The sequence below is a fragment of the Gopherus evgoodei genome, unplaced genomic scaffold (assembly GCF_007399415.2).
Source record: "Gopherus evgoodei ecotype Sinaloan lineage unplaced genomic scaffold, rGopEvg1_v1.p scaffold_79_arrow_ctg1, whole genome shotgun sequence".
Taxonomy (NCBI): Eukaryota; Metazoa; Chordata; order Testudines; family Testudinidae; genus Gopherus; species Gopherus evgoodei.
The window spans coordinates 177,656-191,273 of NW_022060100.1; the positions used below are offsets into that span (position 1 = coordinate 177,656).

General features: G+C 50.5%; 1 protein-coding gene across 1 annotated transcript in view; it reads right to left on the minus strand.

Annotated features, from left to right (window-relative positions):
• Positions 1 to 12,758, minus strand: part of LOC115643949 (zinc finger protein 879-like) — a 70,043-nt gene extending 57,285 nt beyond the window's left edge. Inside the window, exons 1-2 of the mRNA XM_030547971.1 lie at positions 12,644 to 12,758; positions 11,263 to 11,337 (exon numbers count right to left, since the gene is read on the minus strand). The gene's annotated coding sequence lies outside the window, so the exon portion shown is untranslated. The remainder of the gene's footprint in view (positions 1 to 11,262; positions 11,338 to 12,643) is intronic.
• Positions 12,759 to 13,618: the final 860 nt, after the last annotated feature.

Sequence of the window (13,618 nt, forward strand, 5' to 3'; positions counted from 1 at the left end):
GTGCTCACTGCTCTCCCCTGCCCCAATGCTCCTCCATGGGCTCACAGAGGGTTGGGAGGAGTGAGGAGCAACACTATGTGCTCCATGCGTCCTGGTCACTTTCCCCACCTGGGCTGTGCTCTGAGGGGAGCATCAGAAGCTGCTGCTCTCTGCCCTCTCCTTACGCAGCCCACCTGAGGAAAGTGACCTGGATGCAGGGAGCTCGGATGATCTCGCTTCTTGCCTCCCCCCTCCCCACTGCCCCTGCTAGGGAAGGCTGCTGTGTGCTGTCTTTATGGCTGTACTTTCAGTGATGCAGGTTTCTCTATCCCATTGTTCCAGGGGCCTCCTACTAGATTGCCAGCTGCTTTTCAACTGCAGTGTGGAGACTGCTTGTGTGTGGGGAGAGACAGTGTGTGTGTTGGGGAAGAGTGAATCTGTTGAGGTAGGTAGGAGCAGATCATTATTATCCCTACTTGAAAGAGGGAGAAGCTAAGGCTGAGAAAGGAGAATTGACTTGTCTTAGGTCTCCCAGCCAGTCAGTGGCAGTGTTGGGAATAGGATGCAAGAGCCCTGATTTTCAAACTAATAATCGGATCTTGAATTTCAGACATTGAATAACCTGAATCAAGTGCTCTCAGATGAGCTCCAGACCAACAACAGTGACAGTAATTATTCTGCAAGTATTTGAGGAGAACTGCAATGTTAGAGAGAATCATGAACTGCTCAGAGACAATTAATGCAGAGAAGCGGCAAAATTCATCAAACATAGAACTGGTTATGACTTATAAAGAGAACAAGGACCTGAGTCTCCTCCCTGTCAATAACCCCCTGCTCAGTCAATCAGGGTAGAGACTGAGGACGGGAGGCTGAGAGTTCTCACCAGGGAGCCAGAAGGATGGCCCAGGTCACTGGTGGGGATCACTGCCCGAGCACTAGTTCAGCCCAACATTTTTGGGTGGACCTCCCAGAGTGGGAGCTGCAGAGCACTCCCCCGCAACACACACACACACACATGCAGGCACCTCCTGGTGTTGGGAGAGGAACAGGAGAAAGGACAAAAGCAAGAGACGAAGAGAAAGGAGGGAGGGATGGATGGAGGAAAAGGTGAAACAAAAAAGGACAAATCCTAATATCCCCAGTGATTCTAAGGGACAAAATCCCAGGTGTGGAATAATATTCTGCCTCCTTAAGCTTGTGTATTCCATGCCTAGAATTCAACTCTCACCAGATGGATCAGACTGAACAGGTTTCAAACCTCCAGGAGGCTCTTACCTTGTAAACACAGACGGCTGTTTTCTAATAAAATCACTAAAAGGGAAGGAGAAAACTCAAAAGAGGTTCCTCCTGGCGCTCACTGCCGTGAACCCGAATACTCTCTCAGTCCTCAAAGAGAGACCTGGAGAAGGAGACTTGCTGAAGCAAAGCAACAGGGGTCTCTGAGGTTTCCCTGGCCCCTCACCCCTGTCCTGCCTGGCTGATGTCAGCATCTCTCTGTGAGGTCACTACCTCCCCACCACCTCTGACCAATAGTCTGAGGTCCTGCAAAAGGCTTTTGTGATGCCACTGCCACACTCCCTCTCAAAGGTAGGGGGAACACCCATGAGGGCCTGCTTGTAATTGCCAGCTGTGAGAGGGGGTGTGCAGCAGTGGTTAGTGAAGGGGCCTGGAAAGAAGGACTGCTGGGTCCCATCCATACTTCTGACACTTGGTGTGACCCTGAGCCAGTAGCTTCCCCTCACCAGGCCTGTTTCTCATCAGTAGGGTTGAGGTTGCAGTCCCAACAGCCCGGAGGGTTGGGAGCCCCTAGGAAGGTGTGTGAAGAGCTGGGATGTCAGGACCCCAGAGGCGCTGTCACCCCCACACTAGGGTGGTGTTCTGCACTCCCTGCTGCTGGCCAAGTTTCTCTGTCCCTTGGCAATAAGGCCCTATGCTACCAGCACTCCTAGCTACCTTTGAGATGCCACTGACTTTCTGAGGAAACTACAATCCATTGGTGATCCTGCAGAAAACACCATCCTGGCCACTATGGAGGTAGAAGCCCTCTACACCAACATTCCACACAAAGATGGACTACAAGCCATAAGGAACAGTATCCTCGATAATGTCATAGCATACCTGGAGGCTGAACTTTGGGACTCTGTCCTCACCCACAACTATTTCACATTTGGGGACAAGGTATACTTTCAAGTCAGCGGCACTGCTATGGGTACACTCATGGACCCACAGGATGCCAATATTTTTATGGCTGACTTAGAATAACGCTTCCACAGCTCTCGTCCCCTAACCTCCCTACTCAACTTGCGCTACACTGATGACATCTTCATCATCTGGTCCCATGGAAAAGAAGCCCTTGAGGAATTGCACTATGATTTCAACAATTTCCAGATCACCATCAACCTCAGCCTGGACCAGTCCACACAACAGATCCACTTCCTGGACACTACAGTGCTAATAAGTGATGGCGACATAAACATCATCCTATATAGGAAACCTACTGACCACTACACTTACCTACATGCTTCCAGTTTTCACCCAGACCACACCACACAATCCATTGTTGACAGCCAAGCTCTAAGATACAGCATTTGCTCCAACCCCTCAGACAGAGACCAACACCTACAAGATTTCTATTAAGCATTCTTATAACTACAATATCCACCTGCTGAAGTGAAGAAACAGATTAACAGAGCCAGAAGAGTACCCAGAATTCACCTACTACAGGACAGGCCCAACCAAGAAAGTTACAGAATGCCACTAACCATCACTTACAGCCCCCAACTAAATCCTCTCCAGCGCATCATCAAGGATCTACAACCTATCCTGAAGGACAATCTCTCACTGTCACAGATATTGGGAGACAGGCTAGTCCTTGCTTACAGACAGCCCCATAACTTGAAGCAAATACTTACCAGCAACCACACAACAAAAACACTAAGCCAGGAACCTATCCTTCAACAAAGCCGATTGCCAACTCTGTCCACATATCTATTCAAGGGACATCATCAGAGAACCTAATCACATCAGCCAAGCTATCAGAGGTTTGTTCACCTGCACATCTACCAATGTGATATATGCCATCGTGTGCCAGCAATGCCCCTCTGCCACGTATATTGGCCAAACTGGACAATCTCTATGTAAAAGAATAAAAGGACACAAAGCAGACATCAAGAATTGTAACATTCAAAAATGAGTTGGAGAACACTTCAATCTCCCTGGGTCACTCATTTACAGACTTCAAGTCACATTATTACAACAAAAAAACCCTTCAAAAAAGGCTCCCACGAGAGACTGCTGAATTGGAATTAATTTGCAACTTAGATACCATGAAATTAGGCTTGAATAAAGACTGGGAGTGGATGGGTCATTACACAAAGTAAAACTATTTCTTCATGTTTATTTGTCCCCCGCACTGCTACTCACATCTTCCTGTCAACCGTTGGAAACGGGCCATCCTGATTATCACTACAAAAGGTTTTTTTTCTCCTGCTAGTTGCTCACCTTAACTGATCACTCTCGTTATAGTGTGTATGGCAACACCCATTTTTTCATCTTCTCTGTGGGTATATATATCTTCCTACTCCATTTTCCACCGTTTGCATCCAAGGAAGTGGATTTTAGCCCACGAAAGCTTATGCTCAAATAAATTTGTTAATCTCTAAGGTGCCACAAGCACTCCTCATTCCTTTTGAAGATAAATTAATGGAGGTTAAGTCCATGAAAGGCTATTAGCCAGGATGGGTAAGGAATGGTATCCCTAGCTTCTGTTTGTCAAGAGGGTGGAGATGGAGGGCATGAGAAAGATCATTTGATCGTTACCTGTTAGGTTCACTCCCTCTGGGGCACCTGGCATTGGGAACTGTTGGCAGATAGGATGTGGGGTTGGATGGACATTTGGTCTGACTCAGTATGGCCATTTTTATGTTCTTATGAAGGGAGGGGCAGAGCCTTGTGGAAGAAGGGAAAGAATTGACAAGGATTTGTAGGGGATCTTAATGTATGTCAGTCTGTTAGCAAGAGTTAGGCCAGCTGTAACCCTAATGACATGAGACTTGTAGAAGAGAGGGTAGTGTGAAGCGAGTAGGAAAAACTGTGTGAGAAGTTATCACGACCTTGCACTGATAATCAAATACATAGACTGGTGCCTAGAAGTGAGAAAAATTAGATAGCAGGATAGCCTATGTATAAACAAAATGCAGCTATTGCTCATTATTTGTCTGTATTATTGCTTGTTATTGTCTGTAACAAAGGTAGAAGTGCTTGCTGTAATTGTTTACCTGTTGAGAGACCTGTCCAGGACTGGGGCAACCCTGTGTCCTAGGACACTCCCTCTCTCTATTGTAATTGCTTGAGAAATAATAAAGTATTTGATTTTGCTGCACCCAAACAAAAAGCGAGAACTGTGTTTTTCTCCGACAGAGGGAATGAACAGAACAGGTAACCATCAAATGATCCACCCTGTCAACCATTCCCAGCTTCTGGCAAACAGAGGCTACAGACACCATTCCTGCCAATCCTGCCTGTGACACTGCCAGATGAGGTGTTAGCTCTTGCAAAAGCCCCCATGTCTTCACTGAACAGGGACAAACACACAGTGGAATCAGTCTGACTCACTTGTGTTAGAATTGTTAAAACAGGTATTAGGACTATAAGAATGTGTTTACACTTTATTGAATGCTTGTGAGTTGCTGCCTGGGTTAATATCTGACTAGTTGCATTGTGAGCCAGCTGGCTGCAACCTGTTCTGGTGCCACAGGGGCTCTGGTGGGTGAAAGGCAGAACTGCAGCTCTTCTCAGGCAGAATGTATCATCTTCAAGCCAAAAAAAGAAATTATGCGCTGGACGTGAATTCTGTGCATATGCAGCGGTGCAGAATTCCCCCATGAGTAACTCACACCTGGCACAAACATAACCTGCTCACTCCCATCTCTTCTCCCTATGTGTCGAGTCCCAGAGCTGCTGCTGTCATTAATGCACACAGGTTTTCACTCCCGTTAGTGCTGGCAAGACCCAATCCAGTAACAGGACTGAACCCTTATTTTCCTATTACATGGGGCAGTCTCAGCTCAGGGGGAGGTGAGATGGGGAGGGTGCACAAAGGGGAAAGTTGTTGTACTCATGTTGGTTCCAGGATAGCAAAAAGGTATTTTTAATTGGTCCAAAAAAAGTTACCTCACTCACCTTGTCTCTCCAAGAGATCGGAAAGTGGCAGAAGGAGACAAACAGGAAGACAGAGCTCAGGACTCTAAACCAAACATTTCAAACCCCTGGAAGAAACTACATTTCCCTTCTGCCCCTGTTTGGATTCTATATGAGGGACCACCTCATTCCTCTCACAGCAGTAAAGGGAGACTACAGCTAGCCCCAGATGGTCTTTCCCAATCCTGGCATGTTTGTTGTGACAGTTTGTGCGTGGTGGGTGCACGGGCTGGGTACAGCTGGACCCATTTGCAGATTGGAAAGTCAGGGCAACTCTAGCACAGCTTGGGGGCTGTGGGCAGGGGGAGCAGTTCTGGAGCTGGGCCTCTGTCCTCTCTAGCTCCCATGGGCAGATGGCTCCGTCAGCATCAAGTGGGTCCATCACTGCAGGGGAAGGTTGGGGTAGTGTCTGAGCTCAGGGTGAGAATTGGAGGGGGGTCCATGCTCAAGAATGGGGGATGGAATTCACCTTCCCATCCCTCTGCAGAGCTCAGCAACTAGGGCCTTATCCAGTGAAGTGAATTTCACTCTGGGTGACTTTGAGTCAGTCACAGAAAGATCCTTGTGCCTTCAGTTCCACACTGGCCACAGGAGTTTACTAGTTCTCCCTTCCCAGACGGCCGGGGGCAGCCAGGGATAATTAATGAGTTATGGGAATTAGAAGATGAAAATTCACTAAGAACAATGATATTGCTGTGTTTATTATTAAATCCCCAGATTTAATCCCCACCAATCCCCATCCTCCTTCCGATGAGCTATAAATATCTAAGGGACTCAGCTACTGATCCTGCAGGCAGTTCCTGCCCTTCCCCACTTTCTAAAGCAGCACTTTTAACAACAGGGCAGGGAAACATGTAAATACTTTGAACCAAATTCCAGAAGCTGCTGAGCATGGAGAAGTTCAAATGAAACAAAGGTTCCATCTCTCCAAGGACCTGGCTCCTAGTGCAAAATAAAAGACATTCCCCAGAAATCTGAAATGGCCACTTCATAACTGACAAAATGTTATTAACCTGTTCACTTCTGGGAATTATCAATAAGAGAAACAACCCAGTGACGGTGATATAATGAGGAAAAGATCTCATGTGTCTTTAGATTACACCGATTTGTAATCTGGAACTATATACACTAAAATGCCTAAATCGTAGCCCTACGGCAATTGCCTGGTGTCACTACATGGCACAATTTAGGTTGGTGCCTTAGCTGTGAATTTCCGTCCCCTAACATATTGTAATTGCTATTAACTGGGTTTGACAAAATTCATTTTGTTTATTTCTTTCTTTTAATTTCAACAGATAGCGATATTTATTTTTAAGCCCTTTTTTCAAATGTTTACAATTTCAACGTTCAGAGCTGTGGGAAGTTATGGGGGTCGTCAGACAACAATCAACATTTACTGCAATTTATTCATAAAAATTTAATCCTTTCAAGCATAATTTTAAGTAATGAAGTACTTGAATTCTTTCACTTCCTAGACTGGAATGTTTCATTTCATGATAATTACACCCTCCCTGTGATGTATTTCACTCTCGGTACCCAAAACCCCTCTTGATATAGCTCATGTCTGGGAGCTCTGCTGAGGCGAGTGGCATTATGATCAGAAGATGACACTCTGACCCATGAGCAGAGACATATGGGGGAGGGTGGAGGTTGAGGTAACATGGAGGCTACCAGAGTTGAACGTGGCCGTAAGAGCAAAAGCCCTCTCAGCCTCTCCTCTCTCCCACCTCCCAGAGTCAGTAATTCTGAGAAATTGTTCCCTGAAATCTAAATAGCCCCCATATGAGAGACAGTGATTAAAGCAGGTACCTTAGGGGCTGCAGCGCCAACCCCCTGCCTTGACAAGGGGGATGAAGAATCGCTGTAGAAATGGGTTAGGCTGGGAGAGGGCACAGCTGAAGTGTGACTGGGAGCTCAGTTGACCAAGAGGCCAGAACTCATACGAGGGTTGGGAGAAAAAGTCAACAGGACTGGGTAAAGGCATTTCAGTGTACTTTCTCCATTAACCTTTCTGCTATGTATTTAATTCAGAAACATCTGAATACTCTGGAACGAAGTTGGGTTGATGTGTTTTCACTTACATTGGTACAGTTTTAATTAGGTGCTTAATCAGATGCTCATGCAACACAAAGCAGTCAATAATGGATGTGCTTTCATTCATTAACTTGACTGTGTGCTGTGCATCGCTTTAAAAAAAAATTGGTGTGAGCGAGTGTCAAAATTTTAGGCATTAAGAAAAGGAAATTAAGTGTCAGCTCATTTCTCATGCATTTAGGCCTTTTGCCCTAAAACGCGCATTTGACTCTGACGTTGCTTTATCCGCCACACCAGAAAATGCTATAGGGAACCCGGTCATTACAGCCAACCTTCACTAGGTACTGTTCTACCAGCTATGGGCCAATATTCAAATGATTCTGTTTGTCTTATCTTTCATTCAGCTTTGCAATTCTTTGATCCCATCTAAAAACTGGAAGTGAAATAACTGAAGCAAGTTAAGAAGAGAGCAGTATCTGGCATGGGTGGGGGTAAAACAATAAAGGGAAAGAACCGACTATGCAAAAAGGAACACCGCAAACTATCAAAGCCCCAGACCTCCGTCCAATTGAACCCACCCCAGCCAGGCATATCAAGCTGGGTCCTTGAAAAATCGCTCAGCCCGTCTGGCAGTGAACGCTGCGTGTTCCAGGCAGAAATACGGTGTGTGCATCTGCTCTGCTGACGTGCTGCTTTGGTACGGAAGGCACCACAGCCACAAGGAGCAGAGACATGGACTCCTACAAAACACATTCCCAGATACACCTCCAATGCTGCATCCCCTCCCCACCTCCTCTCTGTCTGCCATCCCCCTCCCTACCTCCACATGGTCATTCTCAGCCTATTGCTAACACTTCCTCCCAGCCTTCAGCACTATAAATAAACAAAACATGGTGTTACAAAAGGTAGATCATGCCACAGAAACCGGATCTGGATGTCAGTGAGGTTTTTGATACAGTTCCACATGGGAAACTATTCGTTAAATTGAAGAAGATGGGGATTAATATGAAAACCGAAACGTCAATAAAGAATTGGTTAAAGGGAGTCTAGAATGGGGTCATATTGAACGGTGAGGTGTCAGGCTGGAGGGAGTTACTAGTGGAGTTTCTCAGATCAGTCTTGGGACCAATCTTACTCAACACTTTTATTAGTGATCTTGGCACAAGAAGTGAGAGTGGGACACAAAGCCGGGAGGGATTGCCAATAGGGAGGAGGACAGGAAAATCATACAAGAAAATCTGCATGGCCTTGAAAGCTGGAGTAATAGAAATGGGATGAAAATTACTAGTGCACAAATTCTAGTTGTTAGTCTCCAAGTGCATAACTTTGCAAGAAGCTTGGGATTTATCAATTGGAAGTGACAGAGGAGGAGAAAGACCTGGGTGTATTGGTTGATCACAGGATAATTATGAGCTGCCAATGTGATGCAGCCGTGAAATAGGTTAATGCAGTCCTAGGATACATCAGGTGAGGTTTTTCCAGCAGACACATGAGAGGGTTAGTACTGTTATAAAAGGCACCGATGAGACCTCATCTGAAATACACCTCTACCTTCTGCCCTTAATCTCTCTGAGTCTATAAACTGTGCTTTCTGCTGCACAAACACTGATGGAGATCAAGGCCCCATCGTGCAGCACATGGCAGAGAAACTGACTGAGATCAGCACCCTCATTCTGCTGGGCACTGCACAGACAGAGAGGGACAGTCCTTGCCCCAAAGAAATCACAATCCAAGGAGACAATGGGTAGGAGGAAAACAGAGAGGGGCTGTGACTTCCTCAAGGTCACAAAGCAGGTCAGGGACAGAGCCAGGAACATATCCCGTTAACGCCAGAGCCACGTCACCGGCAGCTTGGAAAGGTCCTCAGACCCCATTGTACTAGGCTGGAGGAAGAGGTGGTTTGTCCATGGATGCACAGGCTGTCTTGGCAGGGCAGCTCAGCTGCGGTCCCTGCACACAGCTGGGTATGTGTGTCACGGGTCAGGAGAAGTCAGTGTCCATCCTGTTGGGCTGTGCTCCTGGTTCATACCTCCAGCACTCACTGCTGCCCCTCCCTTAGCAGCTGCACTGGTCAGCCAGCCCCAGGCCTCTGTGAGGTCACTGCCCCTCCCACCCCACCACTTCAAACCTTCAAATAGGGACATGGTGCACCAGTGCCAGAGTGCATTACTGTAAATTCTGTCTGTACTAAGGTTTGCACCAGTGCCTAAAACACCAGTGTGGAAGAGACCTTCAGTGCCCAAAACAGCAGTACGGTGGCACTAGAACTGGGATCTAGTTCTAGCTCTGTCACAGATCTTGCACACATCAATGTTTCTCCTCCCAACTTTAGTCTCTTTACCCAGATGCCCACTCACTGGGGTCTCCTGTCTCTCCACAGCTGCTCACCACTAAAATCTGTGTGGGTGTCACCAGAGCTGAGGTACTTCAGCTCTGGAATATTCTTACAAGGGGGGCTGTGGAGTTTTTTTTCCTGGAAGTTTTTAAGAACAGGTAGGACAAACCTCTGTCAGAGATAATCAACATGTACTTGGTCCTGCCTCGGGAGAGACAGCTGGACTTGATGACATCTTGAGGTCCTATCTAGCCCTACATTTCAAGGATGCTATGTGATATATACGTATAAAACAAAATACAGAGAAAAACCGCACATCAACCTGATGTCAGGCCATTCAAAAAACAACAAAACAAAAACTACATTGCACAGCACAAAATGACACAATACTAAGGAGAAGAAAGCAACACAATGCAAACTAACACACCTTAGGACAAAAGTACACAATGCAAAATAGCTCAACTCAAACCAGCATAACACAGACACCAAACAAGCTAAGGCAAAACAACACATCATAAAACTATGCAACACAACGTGGTGCATCATAGTTCCAAAAGGCACCACACAAAACAGCTCAGTGTACAACAGAGCACAGCACAAAAGATAATTATTTCAGTGTAGACTTGGAAGGGATCTTGAGAGGGCGTCTACTCCAGCCTCCTGGGCTGAGGCAGAACCAAGTATCCCTAGACATTCCCAGACTGGTGTATCCCTAACCTGGGCTTAAAAACCTCCAGTCAAGGAAATTCCACAGTCTCCCCTGGAAGCCAATGCAAGGCAAACACAGGCCAGACCAACGCTGTACACATACACGCTGGGTTTATGGATAAGGGGAGAGGCAAAAACTGAAACAATCTGGGTTCAGTTCCCGGTTTTGCCCCAGATTCTCCATGCAAACTTGAGCAAATTACTTCAGCTCTCTGAGCTTCAGTTTCCTCACCTGTAAAATGGAGAGTCACCTCCCACCATTGGCCTATTTAGCCTTTCAGCTTTTTGTGGTAAGGCCTGTCCCTGTGGGCATGCCGACACTGCAGTCAGACACCGGCGGCTGGCCCATGCCTGCTGACCTAGGCTCACACGGCTCAGGCTATGGGGCTGTTTAATTGTGGTGTCCATGTTCCGGCTTGGGCTGGAGCCCAACGTCTGGCACTCTCCCACCTCGATGGCTGGGTCCTACAGGGCTCTTATCGGACTGAGATCTGGACCCTACAGCCTGGCTCCAGCCCAAGCCCAGACATCTATACTGCAATTAAACAGCCCCTTTGCCTGAGCCTGGTGAGCCTGAGTCAGCTGGCATGGGCCAGTGGGGGGGTTTTAACAGCAGGGTAGAGATACCCTGGGTGTCTTTTCTGCACCTGTCACAATGGGGACCCTGATCTTGGTCAGTGTCTGTGCAGAGCCCTGCACAACAGGAAGCCTGATCTCAGCTGGGGACTCTGCAGCTCCCAGCATTACAGGATCCCTGATTTTGTTTAGGGCCTCTGCATCAACTGGGAAAATGTGAGGGCAGGATCTCTGTCAGGGTCTGTGCAGTGCACAGTACAGTGCAATGTCAGGCCCAACGGGGACACAGATCTCAGTCGAGGTCGCTGAAGTGCCCAGCACAATGGATGCAGCAGTTTGGGTCACATTCGTGCGCTGCCTGGCACAAGAAGGGCCGGGATCTTGGTGTAGGTCTCAGTTTTACCTGGCACAACAGTGTGGTCTGATCTCACCTGGGGTCTCTTCAGCGCCTGGCAGAACAGGGTCCAGATCTCAGTCCGATAAGAGCCCTGATCTCAGTTAGACACCTGGATAGAAAAGTGGAAAGATTTTCAAGAATTTGATATCAGTATTTCAGAAAATGGGACATAAACTAAATATTTGCCAATATAAGGGACAAGCATCAACATGTGGGGAGATTTTATGTCACCATTCAACAGTTCAAGAGAAAAGAGGGGAAACTGGAGGGGATTATACAGGGACATTGAATCAACAACAGAATGGGACGGATTCTTCTTGCCTCACACTCACAGGGCCAGGAGGGAGCCCTGGGTGATGTCTTTTCACAGGGGAAAGGAGCAGGGGCTGGAGTCAGAACATTGCTGGCTGTGGGCAGCAGCTGGCAATGGGGTCTGGGAATGTGACAAGCAGGTGATGTGAGGGGGAAGGAGTAGCTGGTCTAGGAAACCTGGGGCTAGGCCGTCTCTATGTGGGACATTTGCTCCTCCCTCCCCTTCCTGGACCTTCCCACGCCTTGTTGCCAGCAGAGAGGGCCCCCCCCAGCCCAGCCGTGTCCCTGTCTCAGGGCCCCCCCAGCCTCTGCCCATTAACCCTCTGCCCAGTTCAGAAATCACTCGGGGGAACCATTTCCCACCTACACAAGGACAAATCACTGCAGGTGAAAATGGGGGGAAACACCCCAAACCTGAGATCTGAACTGGCCATTGGCAAAGGGGAGAGAAAATGGGGCACAATGGGGGGAGGGGAACAGGGAACTTCTCAGGGTTTGAGGGAAGGGGGGGGTCACCTTGGGTGCTGCTCGTTGCTGTCTAGGTAGAAAGGGGGCAGGTTGGGAGTGGAGGGGGGGTCCCCACGGGAGGGAGCAGCGGTAACCCGAGGGGATCTCAGCCCCCCCTTTCTCTCCCCGCTCCTCGGGGGTCACCTGCTTCCCCCCCGGGCCATGTCCGGGCTGCACAGACATTTCCCACCCGCCCCTTTCCCAGCCCCCCAGCCCAGTCTCACCCCCCAGCCCCCGCCCGGCCCCCCGCGGGACCCCAGTGGGGCCGGACCCCTCCCCCCGCAACCCCCCGCGGGGCCCCAGGGCAGAGCCTGGCCGGGCCCGGGGGGCGCTGGGCTCCTGCGGGGACAGCAGCTCCGAGCCCCCAGCGGGCGCTGCCCCCCCCCCAGGAGCAGATCCCTGAGCTGCGAGATGCCGGGGTCCCGCCCCCCCGGACACTGGGGCAGAGTCACCGCCCGGCCCGGTCCCCCCCGGGGCTCGTTGCGGGACCTGGAAGCTGCAGCTCCGCAGCGGGGCGGGCAGAGCCCTGGGCGGCCCCAGGGCGGCTCCAGCGGGGCAGGGCCTGGGCCGGGCGCGGGGGGGTTAACGGGTCTCACCGGCACAAACCCTCCTGCTCCGCCCGGCCCGGCCCCAGGCACCAGCAGCGGGTGACGCGGCCTCTGCGCATGCGGGACTCTCCTCCCGCCCGATCTGCGCATGCCCAGAGCCCAACAGCACAAACCCTTCTCCGGCCCCGGGAGAGGCTCCAACGGCCCCAGCTTTGCTTGTGCTCTCACCTAACGTCACTTCCGGTCCAGTGAGACTCAGGAACTACATCTCCCAGCCTCCGTCGGGGGCGCTTCCGCTCTCTCCAGCCCAGGGAAGGGAGGTCCCCGGGGCCATCCTGACCCTCCCCCAACGTGTAATCTTTTCCCCTGGGCCCGCCCCCTGTCCCAGCTGGTGCCTCTCAGACCCCCGCCCCCGCCTTTTCCCGGGGAGCGGCAGAGCTGGGGGGCTTGTGACCCCCACGTAATAACCGCCCCCCCCAAACCCCAACCCTGAACGCCCCCCGGCAGGAGCGTGTCCGCCCCACGCGTGTCCCCGCCCCGCGCTGTCCCCGACCCCACCGCGCTGCAGGGCTGGAGCAGCCCCCGCGCTGCGCTCCGGGCCCAGCCATGGCCCCGCTGCCGGTGTAGTAAGGGCAGAGAGAGGGCAGCAAACGTTACTGGGCATGCTCAGTGCAGCCAAAGTCGGGAATCGGCAGCAGGATCTGTTTCTGTGGTTACACCGGACACTGCGGGGGGGGGAGGGGAGCTGTTACACCGGACACTGCGGGGGGGGGGAGCTGTTACACCAGACCCTGCTCCTGCTTTTCCCCTGGGGACCCACGGCCCCTCTCCTGCCCCCCGGCCCTGCCCCCGCCCCTTTGCACCAGCAGCGGGGCCATGGCTGGGCCGGGAGCTCAGCGCGGGGGCTGCTCCAGCCCTGCAGCCCGCGGGGCAGCGCGGTGAGGCCGGGGGCAGGGCCCAAGGGAGTGGGGACACGCGTGGGGCGGACACGCTCCTGCCGGGAGGGGGGTTCAGGGTTGGGGT